Source organism: Procambarus clarkii, chromosome 31, assembly GCF_040958095.1.
Source record: "Procambarus clarkii isolate CNS0578487 chromosome 31, FALCON_Pclarkii_2.0, whole genome shotgun sequence".
Lineage (NCBI taxonomy): Eukaryota > Metazoa > Arthropoda > Malacostraca > Decapoda > Cambaridae > Procambarus > Procambarus clarkii.
In genome coordinates this window covers 24,693,179-24,707,052 of record NC_091180.1, presented here as the reverse complement: position 1 = coordinate 24,707,052, position 13,874 = coordinate 24,693,179, and the positions used below count along the sequence as shown (strand labels likewise).

The window sequence follows — 13,874 nt, the reverse complement described above, 5'->3', positions numbered from 1 at the left end:
CTGACTCCATATACAGTTTCAAATATAGATATGATAGAGCCCAGTAGGCTCAGGAATCTATACACCAGTTGATTGACAGTTGAGAGGCGGGACCAAAGAGCCAGAGCTCAACCCCCGCAAACACAACTAGGTGAGTACACAGACACAGACACACATCTTCAGGCAGGTATAAAAAGGGAAATAAAACGTCGCAAGGCTCATAAAACTGAATTAAACTACAAGAGGGAAACAAATCCAAGGATAGAACACACAGGAATGTGCACACCGAGGGAGGCCACAGACACAGTACTCCACCGAGGGAGGCCACAGACACAGTACTCCACCGAGGGAGGCCACAGACACAGTACTCCACCGAGGGAGGCCACAGACACAGTACTCCACCGAGGGAGGCCACAGACACAGTACTCCACCGAGGGAGGCCACAGACACAGTACTCCACCGAGGGAGGCCACAGACACAGTACTCCACCGAGGGAGGCCACAGACACAGTACTCCACCGAGGGAGGCCACAGACACAGTACTCCACCGAGGGAGGCCACAGACACAGTACTCCACCGAGGGAGGCCACAGACACAGTACTCCACCGAGGGAGGCCACAGACACAGTACTCCACCGAGGGAGGCCACAGACACAGTACTCCACCGAGGGAGGCCACAGACACAGTACTCCACAGAGTACTTCTCCACAAGCTGCAGAAGGAGGCGGAGATGGTGGTGCTCCCGAACCCCCCAGAATCCCCCCTCCCCCAGATCCCGAGTGGTGAAGACGTTTGGTGTGGGTGACAAGCGGGGTCCAACTGACATCATTATAGTTGGAATAATTTCTACCTAGAGAGGTTTATGGGAGGGGGGGGGGGGGGAGAGGGTTCTTCCACTCCCCCAAGCCAGGCCTGGGATCAGGCTTGACTAACTACTTATTCCAGAAGGCTGTTGCTTGGAGTGGTCCGCATGCACATACATCCACTACAGCCCAGTTGGTCCGGTACTTCTTGCAGGAATTTGTCTAATTTGTATTTGTTTTAACACGTTCACTTTCGTCCCGGCAATATATATGTTTACTGGGACTCTTATTCCCGATTTACAATTTCCTTTGTCTCTTATTCCCGATTTATGTGCACGAGGTAAGACGCCACAGTGAAGACGAGGATAAACATGGTGGAAGACCAAGAAGCTCGAATAAACGGCATGAATATGTTGTTGTTGTTGTAGATTCGCCAACTGGAACAAAACGTTCCCAGTAGCACGGGCTATGGTGAGCCCGTGAATAATTCTCATGCATGAATAAATCTCTAACAACTGGTTACAAGAGTTCATTTTTGTAAAGTAATGAAGATGGGCACTAAAGCACAAGATACCTAATTAAAAACATGGTGGGACGATGAAAAAGTAATATCTTAAAGCAAACATTAACAGCAAAACACCAACTCCAGAGACTAAGTTGCCCAAGACAAGTGCTGCTGCCTTCAGACTTGAGCCAAGAACAATTCTGAACTCTTGGTTTTCTCCATATTATTCTCCGGGGAGTTCTGCTTTTTCCGGGGGAAAAAATAGCAGCATAAAAGAACATAAAGGGTAATGGAATCTGTATATTAGTCGACCGAAAGTAGAGAGGCTGGGCTCGAGAGCTAAGTTCAATTTCCGGAAGCACAGCAAGATTAACACGACGCAAGCACACACGCCAGAAGTAGAACACAGCGTACGAACGAGAGAGAGAGAGAGAGCGAGAGAGAGCGAAAGAGACACACACCCACCATACGGCCGTCTTTAAGGTCTTGAACAGGGAATCATTCAGAGAACTTTACCCAGTCTATTCCTGGCCGGGCCAAGAGTACGCAGCGCCGGCATAACCTACACACCTCGGCAAGCTCAAGTACAAGTTCGAGAACATCCAGACATTAGCTCCAAGGCCGCTGCCAGAAGATATGTAGCCACATTAACCGATAGAGAACAGTTAAGGCAACTCAATATAACGGCTTTAAAAAGAGATAAACAATAGATGTCATCCTATTACACAAGTTAATGAATAATAAACATGTCGGTTCGGTACAATATATTTCATATTTGGGAATATAGAACAAGAACAAGTTGGAAATTATAATAACGAATGAGTCAAAGTTGTAAAGAAGTTGTGGAAGCCTACTTTGTTCACAACTTTCACAATTTTAAAAACACGCACCAAGCACCCAACAGCTAGGAAGCGGAGCCCAAGAACTAAATCTTGCTTTCTGTAGGCACAACACTAGAAACAGCAACAGGTCCCTGGAGACCAGAATGATGGTACACAATGAGAGGCAAACAACCTTCCTGTAACGACTAGAGGAAAAGACCTGGGAAGGGAATTATCATGGGTAAGGAGGAGTGGGGGGGGGGGGGGAAGGAATGGGGTCCAACCACATGGACGGTCGGGGATTGAACGCTGACCTGCATGAAGGGAGATCGTCACTCTACCGTCTAGCCCAAGTGGTTGGATTAAGAGATCTGGGAGTGAACAAAAACCTAATGCCAGGGGAACATATAGCTAGGATAACATCAGCAGCATACTTTACACTGGCAAAAGTCTGAATATCATTCAGCAACTTAATTAAGGAAGCCCTGAGATCACTATACATCATCTACGTGAGCATGCTGCCCAATCATGTCTTAAAAAAATGCGAAAGAAAACTAGAAAAGTCTCCATAGATTTGCAACGAGGCTTCCAGAATTGTGAGGGATGGGATATGAAGAAAGACTGAAAGAACCAGACCTGATACTACAGAACAAGAGAGGATACATGATACTTATAAAAGACTAAGGGGGAACTGACAAAACGGAAAAACAAAATCGATATTCAAAATGACTAACAATAATACGAGAGGGCATGGACATCCAGTGGCTAGAAAGGCGGAGGCCAAGAGCTAACAGTTCGATTCTGCAGACAAATAAATGAGCACACACAAGCTAGCCCAATTAGTCATCGCTATTTTTGAACTTTTTTTTTTTTTTTTTTGAGATATATACAAGAGTTGTTACATTCTTATACAGCCACTAGTACGCGTAGCGTTCCGGGCAGGTCCCTGGAATACGATTCCCTGCCGCGAAGAATCGTTTTTTCATCCAAGTACACATTTTACTGTTGAGTTAAACAGAGGCTACAGTTAAGGAATTGCGCCAAGTAAATCCTCCCCGGCCAGGATACGAACCCATGACATAGCGCTCGCGGAACGCCAGGCGAGTGTCTTACCACTACACCACGGAGACTGTAAAACATTATTGCCAACAGCATTTGGTGTTCCCAGGCGGTCACCCATCCAAGTACTAACCAAACCCAACGTTGCTTAACATCGCTGATCGGACGAGAAGCGGTGTTCTCAACGTGGTATGGCCGTTGGCATTGGTATGGCATGGCAAACCTATTTTATATAATAATTACACTCACCCACAGTACAAGGAACTACTAGTGTAAACTCGCGAGGTACACCTCCCCCACAAGGTACACCTCCCCACGAGGTACACCTGGGACCAGATTCACGAAAGCACTTACGAACCTGTACATCTTTTCTCAATCTTTGGCGGCTTTGTTTCCAATTAAACAGTTAATGAGCTCCGAAGCACCAGGAGGCTGTTTATAACAATAACAACAGTTGAATGGGAAGTTTTCATGCTTGTAAACTGTTTAATAAATGTAACCAAAGCCGTCAAAGTGTGAGGAAATATGTACACATTCGTAAGTGCTTGCGTAAGTGCTTTTGTGAATCTGGCCCCAGCCCCACAAGGTACATACACACACACACACACACACACACACTCACACACACACACACACACACACACACACACACACACACACACACACACACACACACACACACACACACACACACGCACACACACACAGACCTGGCCATCCAAATATTGACCGAGTCATATGAAGCTTGTCTGATACAGCAAAGTTACCTGCTGCTGGAGGGAGGCGCTTCAAAGACCTTTACAATGCTACGACTCTGCCCCAAGTGTGACATAACACTCGTTGAGTAAATAAGATAATTAAATGGGTCATGGAATATACATTAAATTTATTTCTAAGGCGCCAAAATGACGCAAACTTAATGGCGACACTGCGATTCAAGACAATCTATTTATTTGTAATTAAATAATGTTCTGATTTATTATCATTAAAGTCCGTTTAGCAGATATTTTAGCTCAATACACATTGGAACCTTCCCATGCTATGCCGCAGACTGCACTCAACAGTCTTAAAATAACTAGACAACTGGCGACCAATTGCCTTTTCTCAATGGGGACATGAAAATATCATGTCTGAACGAGTGCCGCTGCCCATTAACAGAGGGGCAGTAAGACCCCTCTTTCCCCCCTCCACCACTTCCCCCGTCTTTAGTATGTCCTCAGTCACCTCTTATGTGGACGCCGGCTGGGTCTTATCTGGCTCCAACCGCCATAGTCTTGCACATTCCTATGCAGCCTCCGCTATCACCATCACTATCGCTGACTCTGGCCAAGAGAAAACTTTCTGATGCACGTAGATATTATCGGGTGTAGGGAGGCACTTTTAGAAGCGTGTAAACATTATCGGGTGCATGGAGGCACTTTTAGAAGCGTGTAAACATTATCGGGTGCTTGGAGGCACTTTTAGAAGCGTGTAAACATTATCGGGGGCATGGAGGCACTTTTAGAAGCGTGTAAACATTATCGGGGGCATGGAGGCACTTTTAGAAGCTTGTAAACATTATCGGGGGCATGGAGGCACTTTTAGAAGCTTGTAAACATTATCGGGGGCATGGAGGCACTTTTAGAAGCTTGTAAACATTATCGGGGGCATGGAGGCACTTTTAGAAGCTTGTAAACATTATCGGGGGCATGGAGGCTCGTTGTATTTGGTACGTTGGTTACCATAACGTACCACAAAGTATTGGCTGAGAGGACGGATTATACTGACAGACAATGACAGAGACAGATAGTGACAGACAGTGACTATCAGTGATAGACAGTCAGACAGACCTTCAAATATCACAACCAATACGACACATTGATTAATGTTCTCTGAAAATTTCTCCCACCTTAACATCTATTTTAAATAGTCAGTAAATCTTATCCATTACATATACAAGTCTAATATTATCATTACATATGTAATGGATAATTAGAACACGCATAACTTGAGTTAAAACACTGATGATTACATTTAGCCTAGACTAGGTCATTAAGGCGCCAGGTGGACCAAACTACACATCATGAGACGAAGGCGACGACGACGTTTCGGTCCGTCCAGTGGACCATTATCTCAAGTCGTGTGCCTCAGGGCGACTGGTCCAGGACGGACCGAAAGCATCGTCGTTTCTCCATCTTTTGACGAGTGGTTTGGTGGTCATCTCTTCAGCATATTGGTTGATGGGGTTCTTATTGAACACCATCAACCAATATTAAACTTATTGGACCTTACTGAACCTTATTGAACCCCACATTGTGATTCATCGTCTTCGGACAGAGTCCAGACACTGCCTCGCGTCGCCTATGGTGGCTGGGACCGTCTAGTGGTTATCTCGCCTCCTTAGCATACCACAGTATATTACGCCGCTTTCATCGTATATTTATGGGCTGTAAATATTATATCTTGGTGTGCGGTGATAGTGGGGTCTGGGGCTTTGGGTGAGGTTGTGGATGTGAATGAGTGAGTGAGTGAGTGAGTGAGTGAGTGAGTGAGTGAGTGAGTGAGTGAGTGAGTGAGTGAGTGAGTGAGTGAGTGAGTGCACTTGCGTGCGTGTATGAGAGGGTAGACGGAAAGGAAGGAAATTAATGTGGTTGAGAGAGGAAGGGAGAGAGATAGGGAAGAAGGGGAGGAAGAGAATGAGAATGAAGAAGTGAACAGTGAGGGAGGTGTGGCCAGCACACACTCCTAGACGCAAGCACATACTTGACCGCCAGTTGACTGAAGACTGGCAGGTGGAACCCCCCGCACGTACAAGCCAGGCGGAGTAGAGGCAGGTAATCACAAATGAGAGAGTGGGGTGAGGTCAATCACAACAGCCTGACTGACCAGATCAAACCAGGAGGCCAGATCAGAGACCGCGTCGCGAGAACACTTGATCTTCGGATTCGCTGGCTTTATGGACGACACCCTGGCTTTAAGAATGACACCCCTACCTTTAAGAATGACACCCCTAGCGTTAAGAATGACACCCCTGCCTTTAAGAATGACACCCCCTGCCCTTAAGAATGACACCCCTGCCTTTAAGAATGACACCCCTAGCGTTAAGAATGACACCCCTGCCCTTAAGAATGACACCCTGGCTTACCCCCAACAAACAGCCACTCACCGCACGTACCCAAACACTGGAACATCAATAGTGTGGGCAAGAAGGAAAGAGGAAAACAACATATATCCCCAGAAACAATGCCGGGAATTACAAAATGAAATTCCGTCACGTTATTAAATCCTCCGGCAGCAACGTCTGGCAAACACCCCCCCCCCCCCGCATGTTACTCCAAGCATGAAGTAATAAGAAAACACCCACAATAGCAAACACCAAACTCATGCACCCAAACGAATGTAATTTTATATATATATATTTATATATATATATATATATATATATATATATATATATATATATATATATATATATATATATATATGTATATATATATTATATATATATATATATATATATATATATATATATATATATATATATATATATATATATATATATTATATTTATTTACATTTATATCCACTTCTCCACACACCCTATTGTTCACACACACACACACACACACTGTGTGTGTGTGTGTGTGTAATCACCTAGTAGAGAGAGAGAGAGTGCGTGTGAGTGTGCGTACGCGAGTGAGTGGCTTTATGGACGACACGCTGAGTGAGTGAGAGAGAAAGGTCAGTCAGGTCGATCGGTCGGACAGGTAGGTCAGGTAGGTCAGGTAGGTCAGGTAGGTCAGGTAGGTCAGGTCGGTCCGTCCGTCAGTCAGTCAGTCTGTGTATATATATATACACAGCCTGACACAGCCTGACTGCTTGGTATATGGCAGCCAGCAGGCCATTCATCTCAATATATTTATTCTTCCAAGCCTGACAGGTCCATCGATGTTTTCCAAGGACCGTCAAGTAGTGTCTTACAACATGGCTCCTCTGCTTCCTTTGGGGAGCAATGGTTACTAACACACACACTCAAGTATCAATATTACCTGCCCCTCCAGACACTTCCAAGGTTCAATGTTCCAATATTACATTTGGTTTTCATATTCCTCCCAAGTTCATGCTGTTTCCAGACTTCACGATCCTTCTAAACATTATATCTTCTGCGATATTTCTAGTTCCCAGTTGAGCCAAGACTCACCAAGCACTTGCGAAACCTGTACATCTTTCCTCAATCGTGACGGCAAAGTTTACATACATTAAACACTTTATGAGCGCCGAGGCACTACGAGGTTGTATAGAACAATAGTAACCTTGGACTGCGAAGTTTCCAAACTTGTAAACTGTTTAATAAATACTAACTAAGTCGACATGATTTAGAAAAGATGTACAAGTTTCGCAAGTGGACAAGTGTAAGTGCTTGATGAACACTAGCCCTGGTCTCTTGGAGCTTCCTGGCTATAATCAGACTCCCGCGAAACTAAGTTCAATTTAGAATCAAGATTTTCTTCCATGCTTTTATCAGTCCCCAATAGCCTATCAAAATGATTTCAGGCATCAAGGTCTTCTCAGGCTCCAGGGGCCAGATTCACGAAAGCACTTACGAACGTGTACATCTTTTCTCAATCTTTGACGACTTTGGTTACATTTATTAAACAGTTTACAAGCATGAAAACTTCCCAATCAACTGTTGTTATTGTTATAAACAGCCCCCTGGTGCTTCGGAGCTCATTAACTGCTTAATAATTGAAAACAAAGCCGCCAAAGATTGAGAAAAGATGTACAGGTTCGTAAGTGCTAGCGTAACTGCTTCGTGAATCTGGCCCCAGAACTTCCAAGGTCAAAGGTTGTTGATGAGGCTTCACGCTCATGCCAGACAGATAACCCGTTCCCAGGGGGCTGGTTCCCGCCAAACACTTTTGGCCGGTTGCCAAACATCATTGCGCCCCTTCTCTCTGTCCCATTAATACTCCTAACACGGGTAATCGTGCAACGAAGCCACGCGTCAAACACCTCTTATAGATAATAGTAATTGAGGACGCTTCCGTAGCGCAACAGCTGCGTCTCTGACGGCTAATCGTCCAAAATAAATACGTGACTCGAATTTTCAAACCGTGTTCGTCACATAGCATTCATCCTCCCCCCCCCCCCCCCCCCCCCGCTCACAGTTCACTTCAGTCGATTAACATTCCAAGCTCATATTCTAATTCCTCAGAACCTCAACCCGTTTACACTATCTCTCGCTCTCTCAGATATTGTTTTGTTTCAGCAATATTGTTTTGAGAGAGAGAGAGAGCGATAATGAGAGAGATAATGAGAGAGAAAATGAGAAAGAGAAAGAGAGAGAGAATGAAAGAGAAATTTCTGTCTTCTTCATATGTACTCACTTCATATATAAGATGATTTGTCAATGGATTTTAGAATTAAATCAACCCAACCCAATGCAGCCTAGCGCAGCTCAACCTAAAACCCATATATACTAAAGATATGTATGCACAGTTTTTGTGAGAGAGTATATCCGTTGGAATTAACCGCTCTCGATTCTCTGGTGGGTATATAGTGTTGATGCTTCCTGGTTCCTGCTGGGGTGTTGAGACAGTCTTACACAGTAAGACGTACACCTTTCACTTATTACTGCTTATCATCATCATCATCATCAAACGCGCGCGCGCACACACGCAAGACGGCTATGGGGCCTGAAGGCTGAATGATCAGCGCTCGGGATTCGTAATCATTGAGTCCGGGGATCTATCCCCAATGGTGGAAACAAATGGGTAGAGTTTCTTTCACCCTGGTTCTCTTGTTCACTTAGCAGTAAATAGGTACCTAGGGGTTAGACAGCTGTTACGGTCTGCTTTCTGTGTGTGTGTGTGTGTGTGTGTGTGTGTGTGTGTGTGTGTGTGTGTGTGTGTGTGTGTGTGTGTGTGTGTGTGTGTGTTTGTTAGAAAGAACTTTTTTAGTGTCAGTAGTCAACAAATGGAATGCATTAGGCAGTGATGTGGTGGAGGCTGACTCCATACACAGCTTCAAGTGTAGATATGATAGAGCCCAGTAGGCTCAGGAACCTGTACACCAGTTGACTGACAGTTGAGAGGCGGGACCAAAGAGCCAAAGTTCAACCCCCGCAAGCACAAACAGGCGAGTAGACACACACACACACACACACACAAACACACACACACACACACACACAAACACACACACACACACACACACACACACACAAACACACACACACACACACACACACAAACACACACACACACACACACACACACACACACACACACACACACACACACACACACACACACACACACACACACACACACACACACACACAAACACACACACACACACACACACACACACACACACACACACACACACAAACACACAAACACACACACACACACACACACACACACACACACAAACACACAAACACACACACACACACACACACACACACACACACACACACACACAGCTCAAACAATACATCAGCTTCATGACAATACACAAGAGGTATAACATAACGCACACCCAATAAACTCCAGTAATATCGTTCCACTCCCAAACTGGATAAATTTAGAGTCCAGAGCAGTATATATATTTGCCGACCAGGACATACACACATTTTATAACGACATCATATTTCAATTTCATTGACTAGATAAATATCTCGTCCTCACAAAAAAACTAATTATTCATTGAATTTATTAAATATGAATCACGTGACTAGCAGGTCCATTTTTAATTGGGTAATCCAGTCGCAGTCATTAGTTCCAACATTACATCATTGCTGAGCATTTCACATAATTTTGTTATCCTGATGTACGACGCCTTATATGTGACTGGTCGTATCTATCGACTGGTCGTATCTATCGACTGGTCGTATCAATCGACTGGTCGTATCTATCGACTGATCGTATCTATCAACCGGTCGTATCTATCGACAGACCCCACCCCCCCACCCTTCAGGAAGGTCTCACCCCCCCTAAAACCCTCCCCGATCGCCTAATGGCTCGCATTTAGGACGGAATTGGGAATCTGTTAAAATTCAACGTTTCAATGCAAATTAAAGCACCATAATATTAACGTTAATATGCGTTGGCCTTCACGAGGGTAAGTGGGTTGTTTGGGTTCGTACGTTTCTGGCCAGGCGCAACAGTTGCATTTTGTACGGGTGTCAGGTGAGACTATACGGGCTGACCCTTGGGGGGTCTGGCCCCAAACGTGATCTTCACACCCGTAACAACAATACTACTTTCTCATACTCAAGAAAAAGACACTTTCTTCCAGCCTCACATCGTTTACGTCCATAGCAATCATATACGTACACGGAAATTGAGTGTGTGTACGTAGCAATCTTTAATGAAGACTATCGTGTAATAAAGAGAAAAATAGTACAAGTCTCAAAAACACATCATCAACAATAAGGTGCACCAACACTTGGCGGGTGCCAGAGGCCTCAGTCGCCTCCAGCGCCACCACGCTTTGAGCGGCAGGAACACACACTAAAGGACATTTTCCAGGCAGCAAACGTAATGTTTTATAGGCGCCTGACAGTTGGGTGGACAGCGCTTCAGATTCGTTGTTCTGAGGTTCCAGGTTTGATCCCAGGTGGACGTGGAGACAAATGGGCAAAATGTTTCTTTCACCCTGATGCCCCTGTTACCTAGCTGTAAATAGGTACCTGTGAGTTAGACAGCTGCTGCAGGCTGCTTCCTAGTGGGGGGGGGGGGGTAACAAAAAGGAGGCCTGGTCGAGGACCGGGCCGCGGGGACACTCGGTCCCGAAATCATCTCAAGATAACCCCTGACCAATGGGTTATCTTGAGATGATTTCGGGGCTTAGTGACCCCACGGCCCGGTCCTCGATCAGGCCTCCACCCCCAGGAAGGAGTCCGTGACAGCTGACTAACTCCCAGGTACCAATTTACAGCTAGGTAACAGGGGCATCAGGGTGAAAGAAATTGTTTCTTTCAATTGCCCATTGTTTCTCGCTGGCACCCTGGATCGAACCCAGGACCACAGGATCACACGTCCAGTGTTCTGTCCGCTCAGCCGCCGGCTCCCTTTTATGGAGAACTAAAGCAAACTACAACTATTACATTTACTACTAGATCGAGATAAGTTGTAAACAAATACACATACAGACCCGGGTTTGATTCAGAGCAGAGGCAAATACAAATATAGATTTCCTTACACCTGATGCCACTGTTCACTTAGTAAATAGATACCTGGGAGTTAGACAACTGCTACGGGATACTTCATGGGAATGTGTGTGTATTCACCTAGTTGTACTCACCTAGTTGTGCTTGCGGGGGGTCAAGCTCTGCTCTTTTGTCCCACCTCTCAACTGGCAATCAATCAACTGTTACTAACTATTCCACCCCCCCCCCCCCCCACACACACACACAGACCCACCCACCCCAGGAAGCAGCCCGTAGCAGCTGTCTAACTAGCAGGTACCAATTTACTGCTAGGTAACAGGGGCATCAGGGTGAAGAAACCTCTGCCCATTTGTTTCCGTCGGCTGCGGGGATCGAACCCCGGTCCCTAGGTCCATGTGTATTCACCTATTTGTGCTTGTGGGGGTTGGGCTCTGCTCTTTCGGCCCGCCTCTCAACTGTCAATCAATCAACTGTTACTAACTACTATTCCCCCCCCCCCAACACACACACACCCTGCTAGTGAACGTATCATCAATCATGTATGTGTGTTTGTTTTTGAGAGAAATATTTGTAGCAGATATGATAGAAGAAATTAGATTGGGGATCAGTACATTAGACAACCAAAAGTAACATATGCAGGGTTCACAATTTCCTGCTTAAACACAAGCACAACCAGAGACAGACACAGTGATGTACAGTACTCGGTTCAATCATGTCATGTCTCAACATCTTTTGACATTCCTCTCTAATCACTTTCTTCGCTTATTCAGGCAACAGTCACTGCCTGGTGTACACTGGTGCATGGTCCCCTGTAGGGATGGTGCACACTATTTTACCTGGCAAGCAAATCTGATCGTCATCAGTTGCAAATAACTTTCGAAATGTACGCAATAAGCATTTTTTATTGTAGTTTATGTGAATGTATAAGATAGCTGGTTTAATTCCTTTATAAATTAATGTCCCTTATCTTTTAAACCATAAGATTGAGCAAACCCTTTATGGGACTGGTGTTACAAAACTCTATCCAAGCAGTCATTATTAATACAGTCTTGCTCTAGTTCAGTTCATCTCGTTTCCACCACATAGCCAAGATTATCTAAAGTGTACTTTGAAGAAGAAAATTTTAAGACGATTGTAGCAGTGAAGATGAAATCATGATCAAAATTTTTAATAGCAGTAATGAATGTAATGAAATTCTTACATTCTTGCCATATTCTTTCATTCATCCTATTCTTACCTTATTCGTAAATTTATCCTATTCTTACCTTTCTCATACCTGCTCCTCACCTAACTCTCTCTTACCTTATATTTGCCTGCACCTTCCTCTCTTCTTTCATACGGCTTGATAATGGTACAGGACGGACCAAAACGTCATCGTTTCTTCACTTCTGATGTGTGGTTTGGTCATCCTATCTTCAGCCACATTATTGTGACTCCTCTACTGCACATGAAATGCCACTGTCCAGTAGAGCCATGGTGGCTAACTGAAGCAATCTTGCTGAGATGGCTTCCCACTGTAGTATTGGGTCACATCAATTGTAGGAATCTTATTTCACCTACTGGGTATCAGGGGCCAGATTCACAAAGCAGTTAGGCAAGCACTTACAAACCTATACATCTTTTCTCAATCTTTGGCGGCATTGTTTACAATTATTAAACAGTTAATGAACTCCAAAGCACCAGGAGGCTGTTTAAACAACACCACCAGTTGACTGGGAAGTTTTCATGCTTGTAAACTGTTTAATAAATGTAACCAAAGCCGTCAAAGATTGATGAAAGATGTTCACGTTCGCAAGTACTTGTGTAACTGCTTTGTGAATCTGGCCCCTGAGCCAGAACCTGCCCTCCCTCCCCGCCTCTTCCCATAAAGGTGCAGAGAACTATGATATAATATCGTCACCCAATCGAGAAATCATCCAGAAAGTCAGAGAAGCTTTACAGACAACTACAACGTTCATAGAAAACAAAGCAAAATGACTTGGCAAACAACTATAGAGAAAACTAATGATTCATCAACTAGCATAAATCCACTAATATGAACAGCCACTAACAGGTGGCCAAGAGCCCCATCCCCGAGCTAACTCCAAAACCAGTTTGAAGGTGTTGCACTCAATGCTGGTTTTCTTGGAGGTGTCCTTTTGTGGTTCCCTGAAGCTAACTAACCACAGAGAAACAGGAAAACAAGAGACAGGGAAGAGGAGATATGTTGGGCACTACTCAGATGAAGAGACTATGGGCCAGGAAATTTGGCCCAGTGTCACATAAGATTAACACGGACCAGGTACATATGCCTAATACCAAATACCAATCTGCCAAGACTTAGAACTCCAACCACCTCACCTCAAGTACAAATATCTCCCTATGAAGTGATGGATAAGTCCACTGCCAATGCAGCAAGCCTACAAACATCTTGGGCTTGAGGGTAGACCATAGGCTGGCTAGCTTTCATGACACAGCAGACAACCAAAGAAAGACAAGCACTGGAAAGAGAGACTAAAGTAACAGGATCAACCAATAAGGCGTCCACCACATCAGAACTGATGGCACACTG

At 44.8% G+C, this 13,874-nt stretch overlaps 1 protein-coding gene and 1 non-coding gene across 5 annotated transcripts in view; both read right to left on the bottom strand.

The window, feature by feature from the left end:
- Window positions 1-13,874, bottom strand: part of LOC138370331 (leucine-rich repeat serine/threonine-protein kinase 1-like) — a 304,947-nt gene that overhangs the window by 184,006 nt on the left and 107,067 nt on the right. The window lies entirely within an intron of this gene.
- Window positions 3,250-3,368, bottom strand: LOC123758973 (5S ribosomal RNA). The gene has a single exon (XR_006772961.1). It is a non-coding gene; the product is annotated as a 5S ribosomal RNA (ribosomal RNA).